Raw genomic sequence first — 15,165 nt, 5'->3', positions numbered from 1 at the left:
CATGGAAAATCTAGAATAAAATACACATTCCGTGTAGAAAATTCTGTCAGAAAACAACACTGGAAGACATCAGCCTAGTTTCCTGATGTACAGAGAAGTTTTCGTTTGCTCTTTTCTTCATGCTACCCGAAGAAATGCTGCATTCAGACAAAACCTAAGAACACGCATACGGACGGAACACTGCCCCGCCCGTTAGTGGCTCACGCTCGCTTGGGGGCGCTGCTGTTGTTAGTCGTTGTGGAGTCTACTCGGACTCATGGTGACCCCACGTGTGCAGAGTAGAGCTGACCCACAGGGTTTTCAAGTCTATGACCTTTTGAAAGCAAATCACCGGGTCTTTCTTCCCAGGTACCTCTGGTTGGGTTTGAAGTGCCAACCTTTCAGTTAACAGATAAGCACTTAACCATTTGCTCCACCCAAGGATTCCTTCCTAGGGGTGCCCATCAGGGAATTCATTTTTGTAATTTAATATTACATGTGTTCACTTGAGTAAGGCAGTGTATGAGGCAAGTGCTCAGACAAGCAACAGGTTGGTTATTTAAAAAAAATTTTTTTTTTTTTTTTATAGACAGTAAACCTTTAAGATGGATCTTATATTCAGGAAGACAACAACAAAAAAGAAAAAGTAAAAAAAAAAAAATTTTGTCCAAAGGAGCAGCACATGGAATGTAATCATGTGTAAAGAAAAAAAGCATAGAATATGCTGAAAACCAAAAAAAGAAAAAAATTATTATTTTGATTGGGAAGTTAGTTCCATTTGTTAGCCAAAGATTAAAACAAAACCAGTTACTGTCGATTCAATTCCGACTCATGACAGAGTAGAACTGCCCCACAGTTTCCAAGGAGCGCCTGGTGGGTTTGAACTGCCGACCTTTGTGGTTAGCAGCCATAGCTCTTAACCACACGCCACCAGGGTTTTCAGACAAAGATTAGAGAAGACAAAAAGTCTAGTTTGGGGGTCAGACCAAGAATTACCTCCAATGCAATGACAGGAAGAATGGACTCCCTGCTGCCTGTGGGCAATGGGTGGCAATAAAAGTTTTTAAAGGGTTCAAAGATTAGATTAGATAGAATTTTTAGAGAAGCCATCTTGTACGAAAGCAAGATTACTCAAGGCACTATGTAATAACTGTAATCATTTCTAATATACTGAACAGAAAAAATAGATATTTAAATATTTTCTATTATTAATGCAAATATTTCCATTTTAAATAAATAACTTTTATCATGTGTCTTTAAATAAAATGTTTATAACAAAGAACTGGACGTTAAAAAAAAAAATCTAAAATTGAACCTTGACTATTTTCAATGAAAAAGGACTTCTAAAAAAGGGCTTTCCACACTCCTAGGTTCTGAAAAAGACAAGCCATTATGCAAAACAAGTAAATGACCACAAATGGTTGAAATCAGGTTAAATTTAAATGTAAGAGTGATATGAAAAATTATTGATCAATAGCATAAAATTTGTATTTATTTTAAATTTACTAGAATTGTATCAGTATCATTGAGGTGAAAATGTATGATACTTATAAAATTATTCATTTTAATATAGCCACACCTTGAAATATTAAAACAACTTGTAAGAGAATTGTTCTATATCTTGCTCTGGGTGGTGACAACATGGGTGCAAAATATGTAGAAATCCATCAAGTCATATTGTTAATATTTGAGCATTTTGTTTTATACATATTATACTTAAAATAAGAAAAAAATAAATGCCTTGAAACATGCAGATTAAAACAAGAACACGGGGGTAAATATGTGCAAGGGAAAATTTCACCCACTAACTTAGAAACACAGTTATCAACTTGGTCATCATTGCCTTAAATTTCTTTTCTTTGCCATATTTTTCATGTTTTACATAGATTATTCTTAATGTATAAGATGTGCTTCCTGCTTATTTTTCAAATAATATTATGTCTAAGTATTTTTCCTGTTGAATATAGTTTCAAAATTATTGTGAAATGTTATAAGAATGGTAGAAGTAAAAAAAAAAGGGGGGCGGAACAGCAATTAATCTAGTAGCTGTCTAAAAAACAAGGAAAAAAAATAAGCAGAGATGGAGTCTGCCATATTTGCTGGACTAAATCCTGTACCTAGCACAATATGTGAAACGCACAGTTGAATTAAGGAAAATCTTAAAACAAAGGGGAAGAATCTTATGAAAATTGAATATAAAAAAAAATTAAAAAGTGAGATTGTACCATGTGATAGAGAACACAGGGAAAAAATGACATACCACAAGACTGAAAACCAAACTGGAATATATAATGTAAGGTTACAGAAACAACACTTAATGATAGTGGAATTGGGAAATATACAAAATCCCACGAATCAAGTGGATGGGGAAGAGAGAGAGAGAGCTTTATTCAGGAATAAGAGAGCTTCCTATACTACAGGTATTTGGACAGGCAGGACTGTATGTTGCTATTTAAATTTGATGAGACTAATTTAATGCAGTTGATTACTACCCCATCACATCCTCCGCAGTGTATGTGTGAAATAGGCTATAAACCAGCAGATTAGCACTCTTTTATTTTCAATCCATGTGAGAGAATGAGTAGAAGATGAGAACCAGCTTAAAACGTGCAATTCATCTCAGAATCATAAAAATGAGCATTGTCATAATTATGACAATAAAAATGACAGTAATGAGAGCTACCATTTATTGTATGCCTGCTACAAATTCCCAGGACTCTTCTAAATGCTTCACAGATTTTTTTATATTTAAACTTATAAATAATCCCATAAACTAGAAATGTACAGCAGCTGTCCTTCATGCTGTATTACCTTCAGCTGCAGCTAGTGGCCAGGTCCCGGAGCTCAGACCCACACTGACAGGTTCTGTCTTCAGGACACCCTGAGCATTTGCATCTTACTGCCTCAAGCCTTCTCTGGACACAGAAGTCTGGGGGTTTAACTTAGCCAGGTGTGGAAGGGTCCACCCAGAGGCACCTCAGAAGAAAGGCCTGGTGTTTTACTTCTGAAAAATCAGCCATTGAAAACCTTAGCAATCAAAGCTCTACTCTGACACTTTTGGAGTCACCATGATTCAGAATCGACTTGACAGCAGCTGATTACTCTTTTAGGGGTAAAAGAGATAATGAATAAATCCCCAGCTTCCCATTCTTCAGATGGACAATTCTAGAAGGCACTCTAAGTTTCATGGATGTCTTGTGGAATTGAGCTCAATGAGATTATGGCATCTTCTATTGGCTCTTCTTCATTCTACATTTCACTCTCCTTACTCTCTCATTACCTTGTCCAGTGATTAATTCCCAAACAAAATTCCTGATGTAAAGTCTTCTTTTTGTATTTTTTTCATTTTGGGGAACCCAAATTAGGACATAATTGTTATAGAATTTTACATATGGTAAAACCAAGTTTCAGGTAGATCAAACGATTTACCAAAGTTTGCCCAACTGATAATCAGCAAACCCAACATGCTCTTAACTAAAAGCATAACTGCCACTCTGGAAGACCGTAAGAGGCACGGGACAAACAGAAGCAGTATACACAAAAACAGGTCCTCTCTTCGCATTGGCTGCTCCCAGTGAAGAGTGACTAGTGCCAACACTATTGTAACTAACTGAATGACTAGGTCACGATACAAAGGGATGCAGCCCTTGACAATCGCACTGGGGGCTGTTCACAAATGCTAATCCCCATACAGGATCTCAAGAGGAGATTCTCTGTGGGCCTATGGGTTGGTAAATAGCCTGTGCTCTCAGGCAGTGAACCAATTTCCTCTCTTTACCAAAAAGATTCTGACTTCATCAGTTCCATAAGCTCTGTAAACACCCATACTTACAACTTTATACACCCCTCTATTAACATGCCTCAATGCACTGTTATCAAGAAAGGTTATAGTTAAACACTGTAGTTTGCAAAATTATGAAATATGTACTTTGGAAAAAAATATTTAAAAATATTCAAAAAAGTACACAAATTCAAAAAATTTACCAGTTCATGTTGTAACTATTGATACCAGACAGTATAAATATATGTAATATTATATGTATACTGGATGTTTGCAGCTATTTCTTTTCATTTTGAGTCATGCCACATCAGCAAATGAAGGTTCTGAAAGCTTTACTCCATCCATATCATTAAGGTCGACTCTACTTTGAGGAGACAGTTCTTCCCCAGTCATCTTTTGAGAGCCTTTCAACCTGGGAGGCTCATCTTCCAGCACTATATCAGACAATGTTCCTCTGCTATTATAAGGTTTTCACTGGCTAATGCTTTTCAGAAGTAGGCTGTCGGGTCCTTCTTCCTAGTCTGTCTTAGGCTGGAATCTCAGCTGAAGCCTGTCCTCCATGGGTGACCCTGCTGGTGTCTGAATACCGGTGGCATAGCTTCCAGCATCACAGCAACACACAAGCCCCTATAGTACGACAAAAACATGGGGGTCTTTAAAGTGTGAAAAGCAAAGATGTCACCTTGAAGACGAATACCAAGCCACAGTATTTTTAATCACATCGTATGCATGCAAAACCTGGACAATGAATAAGGAAGACCGAAGAAGAATTGGCACCTTCAAAAGGTGATGTTGGCAAAGAATATTGAATATACCATGGACTGCCAAAAGAACAAACAAATCTGTCTTGAAAGAAATACAACCAGAATGCTCCTTATAAGGAAGGATGGCGAGACTATATCTTACATATTTTGGACATGTTGTCAGGAAGGATCAGACCCTGGAGAAGAACATCATGTTTGGTAAAGTAGAGGGTCAGCGGAAAAGAGAAAGACCCTCAATGAGATGAACTGACACAGTGGCTGCAACAATGGACTCAAGCATAACAACGATTGTGAGGATGGTGCAGGACAGGGAGCAGTGTTTTGTTCTGTGGTACATATGGTCTCCATGAGTCGGAACTGACTCAATGGTACCTAACAACAACAACAATATGTATACTATATATGATACATATTTCTAGCATATAACAATATAAATAAGCCTGGCTTATTTCTGAGGAGAGTTTTTGGAGCAGTCACCATAACATACATAAATAAAAGTTAACAAAATAACATTTATTGTAGAGTTTATCCAATACTGAGGCAGTAGAAGCTCTAGGCTTAAGGGGGCCTTTCAGTTTAATCACTTTATGAAATACTACTTCAGAGGAAGCTTCTGAAACCAATAGTTCTTGTTCATTTAATTACAGTTCTGTTAATTTAATCACCTCGGTAGGAGATGTGTTACTTGGTGGGTGATATTTTCTTCACACCATGAGATGCGCATCCACAGAGCTTGTCTGTATTAACTTAATTAAGAAATTACAATTAGAAAAAAAGCAATGCATCGAACACTTATTTGAACACACAGAGGAAGTCATGGGAGAGTGAGCGTGTGTGATGACAGCCTATTGTCTATGTAAACCTTTTTGGGTTACAAAACCAACAGCTGGTCCTTTCGTTATTGTTCAGGGTGTTCTCGTTGTCTTCAGTATTCTGTGCACGCCAGAAATCAATGCCTGAAAGATTTTTAAAATATCTAACCATAAGTGAGCTTTATGAATTTTAAAGGCGTATGTATATGTCCTATAGGGTCGCTATGAGTCGGAAACGACTCGATGGCACTGGGTTCACTGGGATGTATACGATGTATAGGAATAAATATATATATGATATATATGAACATATGAGACATTTATGAGACTATATATATATGAAAAACAACTTTCCATATTTCCCCATTCTTAGGAAAACTTAGTAGTTAAGACCACATTTGATGAGTAATAAGTGACATGTGCCTCATTCTATTGTGTTCTGATTTTTTTCTCTATTCAGAAAAAAAAAAACTAGCATGTTATTTCATATGAGGAAAATTATATATCTGTTCTTCATAGCAACCATTCTGAAAGACAGCCCTGAAGGCAAATTTGCAATAATATCCAGATGTTAGCCAAACTCTACCCTAAACTGTTCATGCTAAATAAGTGCGTAAAATCAGAACAGGAAGAATAAGTATTTTTATCTTTATGACAACTTTTGGAATAAAAGTAATTCATAATAGAACATAGGTAGAGCTGACTCACACATTTAAAGAGAAGATCAATTTGAATATAGAGGTAAATGCAAGTCACTTAACATGACATATAGAAAATCCAACAACCAAGCCCATTGCCGTCAATTGGATTGTGACTCATGGTGAACCCACGTGTTACAGAGTAGAACTGCTCCACAGGGTTTTCTTGACTGTAATTTTTACAGAAGCAGATTGCCAGGTCTTTCTTCTGAAGCATTGCTGGCTGGGTTGAAACTGCCAACATTTAGGCTAGTAGTTGTTTGAGCCACCCAGGGGGCTTCACAGTATGTAGAACCACCCCATAACCTAACTCCTACACACACATTTAGAATCTCTACAGATACAATAGTCCACTAAACAGAAGGCCTTCTAGTTGCAATATTTTTTAACACTCTTTTTATCTCTCCTGATTTCTCTTGTAATGCCCTTTCTCCCCTTCTTAGTCTGAGTAATTTGTACCTATTTTCAAGAGTCAAATCAGAAAACTTCTACTCCAGAAAGTCCCCCTGGCCCCAGAATTTGAGCTAAGATCTCCATTCTCTGCTTCTATAGCAACCTTGACATGTCTGTATCATGGGATTTAAAGTTTGAATGAAATTTATACAATTTTTTTTCCTATATTGTGAGTTCCTAGAAGGCAAGGATAGAGGCTTGTTCAGCGTTTTATAAACTGAGTGAAATAAATTATGCTGAGCCTCAGGGATAAGAAGGGTAGACCTCATTTTATAATATAATAAAAAAAAAAAATTTATATGAGACTAGTCTAGGTTTGCGTTATTTCAGGAAATTATCCAACCTACAATCATCAAGTAAAGTTGTTGTTGTTGTTGTTTTATAAACTTTTTTTTTTTTAATTTTAGAGCAATTGAAAAAGAAAAAAAATTTTTTTTTTGGAGTTTTACAAAATAATTTGTGAAGATAGTACAGACTTCCCACATATCCAAAACTCTGGTCACCCTATTATAAACATTGCATTAGTATAGCGTATTCATTACAATTAATGAAGCAATAATGATACAATATTATCAGTTAAAGTTTTTTTTTTTTTTTTTTGTAGATTTCCTTAGCTTTTAATCTAGTGTCTTTTTTCTGTTCAAGAATCTCATCCAAGATTCCATATTACATTTAGGCATCATATTTCCCTAGGTCATTCTCGGCTGTAGCGGTTGCTCAACATCATTGCCAAAAGATAATTGCGAATTAAGACAACGAGTTACCACAACACAACTATTTAAAAAAAAAAAACACAATTATTAGAAGAGCAAAATTCAAACACGTGACAATACTAAAGGTTGATGTGATACGGAGCAAAAGAAATTTCCTTCACTGCCGGTGGGAATGCAAAATGAGACAATCACTTGGAAGACAGTTTCACTGTTTCATACAAAGCTAAAAATAGTTTTACCATATGATCCAGCAATTGTGCTCCTATTTGCCCAACTAATTTTTCAACTTATTTTCACACAAAAACCTGTATTTGAATGTTTATAGAACTTTATTCATGATCAACAAAAACTGGAAACAACCAAGATGCCCTTCAGTAAATGAACTGGCAAATACACTATGGTGTATCCATGCAGTAGGATATTATTCAACAATTAAAAAAAGAAAAAAACAAAGAAGAAAGTTCTAAACCTCATAGGAATTCCAGAGCCAGTTACTAAATCAAGGGCATCTTTATCTCAATCTTACAATCAGAAACAGCAGGTAGAAGATTCATTATCTTCATGTTGTACAAGGCACTTAGAAAAGGGGAAAGGAACCAACAATTTTTCTAGAAAGTATGCAAGTTATTTCTACATCATTGTCTTTCTTCCACCCAAGATTCCTGTAAAACATATACTGTTGGCTTTATTTCAGTGATGAAGAAAAAAACTGCATCGCCTAAAAGTGGCTGATGGTTTGTACTTGCTCTGCCTTGCTCCAAAGCCTACTCTTTTCACTAAACCACTGTGCATTCATTGACTTGTACGAATGGCACACAAAAGCAGAGCTGTGCCAGTGCAGATGGAGACCTAATCATGCACAGCGATGGAAAGCTGCCTTGCTTTTAAATGATATTTATATAGCATATTTTTTGGCTTCCTGGATCTTCATGCTTTCACATAATCACAGGTCACCAGTATAAATGCCTGAAACAGATGGTGTAAACAAGCATATTATTTCGCCACCCCGTCTACAAAATAAGCTTATTAGATGTCAAGCCTCTGCCCTCTTCCAGCAGTCTCTGATTCCATGAAATCCACAGGGAAGCAGAAGGTGTGCTTTGTCATCATAGGCCTGTTGGGATATATATGCAATAGACAAGGACGCTGATCAATGCACTTTACGAGTTGTTCTTTCAGTGTGGAAATCAGCTAGGCTCTGTGCCACCATCGCTTGTACGCTTTAATTCTGTAAATGACTAAACATTAGGTTTTGTCCTCTATAGAGTCATTCCTTTATCAAGCACTATTCTTCCCTGTTCTTTCCATCATTATTTGATGCTGAAAAATGCTGCAGGTCATGGGTGACATTTCTGCCACCAACACCAATGACTGAGAGCAGATGTTGTATAGGCTCAGGTTTGCAATTAAAAATTTTATACCTTATACAGCAGCCCATACCCAACTTCACTCCACTGAACCCACTATAAAGTCTTATAAGGATCTTAAGAAATGGTTTGGTTAGACTGACAGATGCTTACATTATATGCTGTGCTTCAAAAAAAAATTTTTTTTTCAGACATTATGGTAATTTGTTGCCACACAGATATTTTCCCTAGGATAACATCTGTGATGGAAAAAGATTAGTACTTCTCTCATTAGAATATGTCTAAATGGATTACACTGGAAACAGATGAATAAAAATATTTAAAACCTTATGTGACATTAGGGTAATAGGTACTTGTTTGGATGCTTACAGTGTGGTGGGAATATTAAATGCAGGAAGTACTGTGGGTCCACTAAATATAAATAAAAGAGCTGACTTCAGCTAACGACTCACTTTTGAACATGGCTCCTTGACAGGTTTTATCGGTAATTGAAAAAAATGGCAAAGCAATTTTATGACTGTGCTTGGAGACAAAAGTCCAGTCTACCATGTGAAATCAGCCAACAAAGCATTTTTGCTATGATTACTCCAAACCCCAAAGCAATAGGCCAATGCATTTTTAAAAGTTTCCTTGTTATTTAGTTTTCTTGTTATTTATTTTTAAACTTCATTGGAAAGCATCACAGTCCACAGAAAGCAAGATGTTGGTAATACATACATAATCCTTTACACAACTTTTAAAAAAATGAGCAATCAGGGCTGCACACCATTGTTTAATCTAAATTTAGAGCACATCCAACATCAGGTTTATTTTATTGTGGAGGGAAGAAAGGAAGGCAAAAGCCAGAGAGAGAGAATGAATTTTCTAACAAACAGAAGACAGGAAAATTGAGTTGTGTTTTCTTTTTTTCAGGTATAGTAGAAATTGCTTATGATGGAGGTTCCCATACCCATTGCCATCCAGTTGATTCCAACTCATAGCGACCCTGTAGGACAGAGTAGAACTGCCTCATATGGTTTCCAAGGAGCACCTGGAGGATTTGAACTGCTGACCTTTTGGTTAGCAGCCTGAGCTCTTAACCACTGCACCACCAGGGATCCTGATGAAAGTTACCACTATGCCAAAAATTCATATATTTAGGAATAAACAGAACAACATTGGGGAAATATATATATTTATTTTAGACATCACTGACCATTTTGTTATTTGAGTTTAATATTGGGGATATGTCTTGTAAATATATGTTTTAGATTTAGAGAAGAAATTAGTTTTTACCTTTCTGAGACCAGGCATAGTATTTTACAAAAATCTAAGTGCTCCAAAAGTTCACATACTCCAATCTGTGTTGCAATATAATTTTCCTATAATATTTCAGAATATGATTAAGTTGATTTATCCAACCTTAAATTTATAGAATGCTAATAGCATTCATTGTTCTCCTCTGTCTTTCTTGCCACTGTCCATTGCTATGCACACAACTTTCTTGTGCCCCAATACCTCCTCACTCCACAGTCAGTTCTTCCTTAGTTCTCACCTCAAATCATCTCATAATTTTTGGTAACATTCTCCTCAACCCATCCTGGTCTGTCAACTGTCATTTCCTAAGTCTTTACTCTTTTACATTTTTTTCTCATAATTTTCCCCTTATTCTCAAACCTCTCTTACAACTCTAGAATATAATGATTTTTAAATGAAACATCACTTAATGAGAAACCATGACTAATTTGTAATAGGGTTTATTTAGCTTTTGCCGTCTAACGAACTACCCCAGAATCCATTGGTTTAAAAACGGGGTGGTGGTGGTGTCTGACCATCTCCAACCCAACTGGGGGGATGGAGAACCAAGATCAACAGCTTTGTGCTGTTACAAAGCTGACTCCCAAGAGGCAGAGTCCAGACAAGCCTCCACTCTAAGCCATCTTTACTAATTCGGACACCAACCATCCCTCACACAGCACTCTCTATTTCTCTGCTGGGTTTGATAATTCATTGCAATGGTCACACAGAACTCACAGACCATATTCATGCTTATGGGGTGTATTAGGGAAGTAACAGTTTCAATTCAGGCTCAGGAACACTCAGGGTACAGTTCTTCAATCAGGACAGCCTCATCCCAACCTTGCTGGCCGTCACGGCTCTCCCTGGCCCTAGGCCTCTCCCCAAGGGCACTCAACTTTCTCTCTCCATGGGCAAGGAAGCCCACCTCACTGTATCCTGCTGATGGGTCTCTCCTGCCTACTGCTTCTCACTGTCTTCAGGGTTATAGCTTTCTCTTTCTCGGTCTCCTGCTTCCAGGAGCTTCTCAGCACGGGGATCCTGGGTCTAAAGAACACGCTGTCTGTTCTCTCCTGACTGTTCTTCCTTGGTGGTAGTAGGATCCTCCTCTCTGCTCTGGAATTGGCTCTCTTTTAAGGCAAAGCTGACCAATCCCTCTGTAGGCCACAATTACTCTAACACTCAGTCCTGCCCAATTATGTTGTTGGGAGTTACAAGACCACAGCTAGAAAGAACATACACAAAAGTGAGTAATCCACCACAAGCGGTTCACAAGAACACCACCCTCTGTTGCTGACAAACCTCTGGGTCAACCACGGCTCATTTGACTGGGCTGAGCTGACAGCTCTTCCACAGACCTCAGTCTGGCAGGGCTTGGCACCTCACTCAGGTTTGTGTTCAGGTACGATCCACAGTGTTCATCCTCTCAACCTGTAGCTATTAATTACCTTTACTTAGGCTAAATGTACACTAGGCACATTTTTATATTCCGAAACATTTTTTTTGAAAAATTGCAGGTGACAGTTTTCCCAAGTGTTTTGGTTCACCATCTCCCCAAACATCTAATGAAATCCCACTGTCATTTTCCTGCTTTCTATAAATTTGTTTACCTCTTAACACCCAGTTCCAAAACTATTGCCACAAATTTAGATTTCTGTTACAGCTGCACCCCATTCCCAGGTACCGATTTCTATATTAGCTAGCTTCTTCTGTTTAACAAACCACCTCAAAATTCTGTGTTCTTAAAAACAACTTTTTGTCACTCATGCTATTTTGGGCTGGTTGGGGTTAGATTATTTAGGCTGAACTCAGTTTGGAGCCTGTTTCAAGCTGTGGGTCCATCTGGATCTGGCTTTTTGGTTAATTTGGGCTTTTTAAGGGCAGTGAAACTATTATTCAAGATAATTTAATGGTGGATGCATAAGACCAGGCCTCTGTCAAACCCAGAGAACTCTACAACACAGCCCCAAAAAACCCGTTGCCTTTGAGTCCGACTCATAGTGACCCTATAGGACAGAGTAGAACTGCCCCCATACAGAGTGAACCCTAATATAAAACATTAGTGTATATTAACAATAATGTACTTCATTAATAATTATGTATCAATATTGATTTGTTAACTGTAACAAAATGCACTACACTAATGAAAGATGTTAATAATTAGAGATATTGTGTCCAGAGGAGAGAGGGGTATGTAGGAACTGAGAAAGTTTTCTGTAAACCTAAAACTGCTCTTAAAAAAAAAAAGGATATCTATTTAACAAAAAAATCAGTGTTCCAAATTCTTTTTTTTTTTTTTTTTTTGGTTTTCTTTTTATATTTTAACTCACGTAAATTATACAAATATACAATTTCATTAGGGCTTTCTTAAGGTACAGAATTATTTATACATGATAAATATCTAAACCTCTCTGACAAATATTTAGATATTTCACAAAATGTCATAAGTGATATTAGAGTTAGTGAATTATTGGGTTTTTTATTTGTTTTTCAGGTTGAGACCAGTTGTATAAAGTGAATCAAAATGATTAGAGTTTAGTCAACAGCACTTTTGCCTTAATGCAGGGCAGTCTGCATTGATTGACATAATTCATGCAGTGAGTGATAAAAACTGACTGAGGTTAACTATGATGGAATTATCCCTTTCACCTTCAAAAAATTAATGTTTTTAAAAAGTCCAGCAAATAGCTATAAGTTTTACTGTTTACCAGATATCTATATTCTTGTTGAAATTACTCTAGAATGCAAATATCTATCTTTGTACCTTAAAGGTTCAATACAATCTTTCCTATTATCCAGTGGTACGGCACTGGGTGTGGGATACAAAAGTGAACTAAGAGTCTTACGGTGAATGCACAAATCAGAACAGATATTTTATTTCTTCATGTGTTTTTGCTTAAAATTGCATTGAATAAAGATTGTGATTATTTAACAAATAATTGAAATTCATGTATAATGATAATTACAGATTAGCTGATGCAATTATAATAAAACAAAAATTTTCTGGCTGAAAGTTCAACAAAGTAGATTGAAGTCTATGTTATCATTATTCATTTATTGTTTCAGTAATAAAATTATCTCCAATTTTCCCAATACAAAGAAAGTTATATCCTCTAAAAAATTATTCACCAGAAATTCTAAACCTTCAATTGTTTTCACATACAGTACTTATCTGGTAGGCATCCCTCACATAATGTATTAATAGCTTTGGGATAAAGCATAACGAAAATAAACTCAGCATCATTCTTACCAATGCTCCAGTCTGAACCACCTTATTTAGCCTGATTCACCATTTGCCCTACATTGCATACCAGATCTAATTACATAAAACTTTATTTATGATTTAAGTCATTTTCATCATGAGATCCTAGCATGTTTCTAGACACATACTTGTTCTGCCTCTTTTAATAAGAGGAGATTTAAAGTTCACCAAAATGTGATCAGGCCCATTTAAGCATTTGGTGGGCAGGTAGAATATGTGCCTAATGCATTGTAACTTCTTCTTTGCCTAGAATTTGTCCCACAGGCCCCTAACGCACATGACCGAAGAGGTGGACCACTAGTCTATCATATAAAGTGTTGTATAAAGCCACCCCTTGCCTATCAAGAGATTCTTGGAGGAAAAGTTGACACATAGACCAATCAACCAGATTGGATCACACAGAACTACTTCTCTAGAAATTTAGAGCCGGAACTAAGAAATATTCTGGGTCTTTGTGTTTCTGTCATGTATAAACTAGGGATAACTGTGGTGACCCACCAGGGAAGGTCTGTGAGGAAAGGTGAAGTAGATGTGCAGAGGGGAACAGAGAGAAATTGTAAAGAAATAAAGAATGCCAGAAACTTGTCTATCTTCTAGTTCTAGTACACTCTTGGGGATTGGAAGTATCCCTGACTTTGGGTTGTACATCTCTCCCTAATTTGATAGTAAATTCCTTCTGTTTACTTAAGTGGGTTACGTTGCAACAGAGGATATCTTAAATAATACAGAACTATTCAGTAAGTGTATATAGTTAATGAGGAAGAATGTGCCAAACCTGACCTATCCCTACCCCTTTTCCACTTTGTGCTGTGGAGGATGATCTTACACTGGGACCCAACTTGAAGGTAGAGAGCAGGGAAACTGCGTTTGGTCCCAGTGGAAACCACCAGTGGAAAAGGAAGAGGTTTGGGTATTTTTCTTTCTCTGCTTCCTTCTGCTTCTGTAAAATCTTGCCCTTCGCTTGTGGTTATAGTTCATATTGGGGGGCTGTCTTCCATGGCTCTAGCACCTAGTTCCTGTAACACCATTGCCTCCATTTTAAACCTAGAGGTTATAACTGCTTTCTGTTCTACGAATTCCCAGGTTCCTCATCGTCTCTCACTGGTTTTCATGACATTGCCCACGCCTCTAAATATAATATCTTCATTTTATTCTCTTTAAACACATGCCATCGATTTTATGTTACAAATTTGATTGGCATATTTACATTTGTTATCACGTTATATTTTTGATCACATAAAATTTGAACCAGTTTACTATTTGGTAAGAATAGCCCTGTATTGGGTATTGGCCTGTATCAATTGCCACAAAAGTGATGCCTAACAAACACTGACAAAACCTCAGTAGCAAACAGCAATGTTTATTGCTCACATATCTGCAAGGTGTAGTTGATCTAAGTTGGGCTTGTCAGATCTTAGCTGGACTCACTCTTGTTTCTGAGATTCAGTCAACAGGCTAATCCATTGATCTGTGGTTTTGCTCTGATCCACAAATCTTTCAACCTCAAGTAGGACCAGCTGGCTAGCCTCAGCTTGCCCTTTGTATGATGATAGCACAGCAAACAAGCTCCAAAGTTCAAGACCTTTTCCAGCCTCTGCTTGCTTTATTTCTGCTAGCATCCCATTGACCAATGCAAGTCTCTTGGCTAAGGCCAAAGTCAGAGAAAAGGGGAACTAGGAAGTTATGGGGCACAGGGACTATATACAGGGGAGAGTAAAGTATTGGGGCCATTTTTGCAACCTGCCATAAGTCCTTGGTGTCCACTTTTTGAAATATTAACTGTCCCAAAGTGGAAGTCAAAGTAGAAAGTTTATCTCATTGAATATTCCCTGACCAGAGGATAGCAAATGACCAAGACTCAATCACTCAGCCATGTACACAATTATTTTGAATCTTGAAAGACTGATGCAAAGGGAGAGGTATAACACAAAATTACTCATAGTATTGGCAACAAAATCTAAAGTTTAGTGTTGGAGATTTCAAGTAGCAGTGACAACAACAATGGCAGTGTCAGCAACAGTGCCAGCAGTACCCTCATTAACCTCACAGACTGCCCCTGTG

This window comes from Loxodonta africana, chromosome 11 (assembly GCF_030014295.1).
Source record: "Loxodonta africana isolate mLoxAfr1 chromosome 11, mLoxAfr1.hap2, whole genome shotgun sequence".
NCBI lineage: Eukaryota > Metazoa > Chordata > Mammalia > Proboscidea > Elephantidae > Loxodonta > Loxodonta africana.
This window is presented reverse-complemented; position numbering follows the sequence as displayed.